The sequence below is a fragment of the Sinocyclocheilus grahami genome, unplaced genomic scaffold, assembly GCF_001515645.1.
Source record: "Sinocyclocheilus grahami isolate Dianchi unplaced genomic scaffold, SAMN03320097.WGS_v1.1 scaffold676.1, whole genome shotgun sequence".
Lineage (NCBI taxonomy): Eukaryota > Metazoa > Chordata > Actinopteri > Cypriniformes > Cyprinidae > Sinocyclocheilus > Sinocyclocheilus grahami.
The window spans coordinates 16,905-18,156 of NW_015505855.1; positions in this window are offsets into that span (position 1 = coordinate 16,905).

Consider the following 1,252-nt stretch of genomic DNA (forward strand, 5'->3'; position numbering starts at 1 on the left):
CTGTCTGTCTGTCTATCTGTCTGTCTGTTTTCCTTTTCTAGGTTTGATTAATATTAATCAATAGAGAAGCCATCTAAGCTCATTAGTTCGTTCAGATTTCACATTGCTGGAGGATCTTTACACTTCCCTCACATTTTAAGCATTAGCACTGAAACTTGTCACTTTGCTGATGTACTTCCAGTGACAGGGGTTAAATAGTGCTTTTAGGATTATTTCTCATAGCACAGACATATAATATCCAAATGTGAGCTTGTCCTTCAGTAAATTCCTTTTAGGTAATAATGGACACTTCCTAATGAAGCAAAAAATCCGGCTCCGTAATCATCTATTGTGAGGAAGCCTCTGGATCCTGACGATGGATTGATGTTTTGGAGTCGTGCCCACTATAATTGAGCCTGCAGCCATGAAGCATTAATGTTCAGCTGAGCTAAGTGATCCTCAGCTTATATCACTGATCTGCCTCAGTCACATTAATCCTCTTAATAGAACCATCCCGATTCCTGACCAAGCCCAAAATCACCTGCTGTGGATCGGGGTAGCTCTATGAAGTGAAGTGATTAATGTGACCAGTATGAACATTTTGTTTGCTCAACTTACTTTTAAATAATCACTTAATATAAACATAAAGACATATAGAAAGTATAGATTTATGTATGTTTTTTATTCAGTTATATATTTATTAATTTGTCTTTTTTATCATACAGTATAGCGACATAATATATAATGTACTTAATGTAATTAATGTACTGTGCATTTTAGAATCCTTTACAGAATACAAAATTAATGTTCCCTTTCATAGGAACTTTGAACTGCGTCCTCTAGGGGTCGCTATGGGGAATGCCTCGTCGTGACCCGTGTCTGAAGCATACAGTACATTGAAAAAACACCAACTCGTTGGCCGGCGACAGCCATGACGTCACTACCGGTGCGACTATAGTATAAATAGGCACCGGGAGCACACATCATTCTCTTCTTCGTCTTCATTGACTGTTTTGTTTGAAGCGTGCATTTCTGTGGTAAGAGCGATCTCTATTTATCTCATTATGGCGAGCACTAGCAAAGCATTTAAGGATGTGTGCATCCGTGTTGACGTTGTTTAACATCTGATGACTCACACGATCTATGCGTTGTTTTGTTTGGGCAAAGAGCACGCACGCGATGTCTCCGAGGGGGCAATCGGCATGCACTGCGAGCGTTTGTCTCTCTTTTAAAAAAAAAGCTCCGCTCTCGTTTGTCTCTCTTTTCGAGGAAA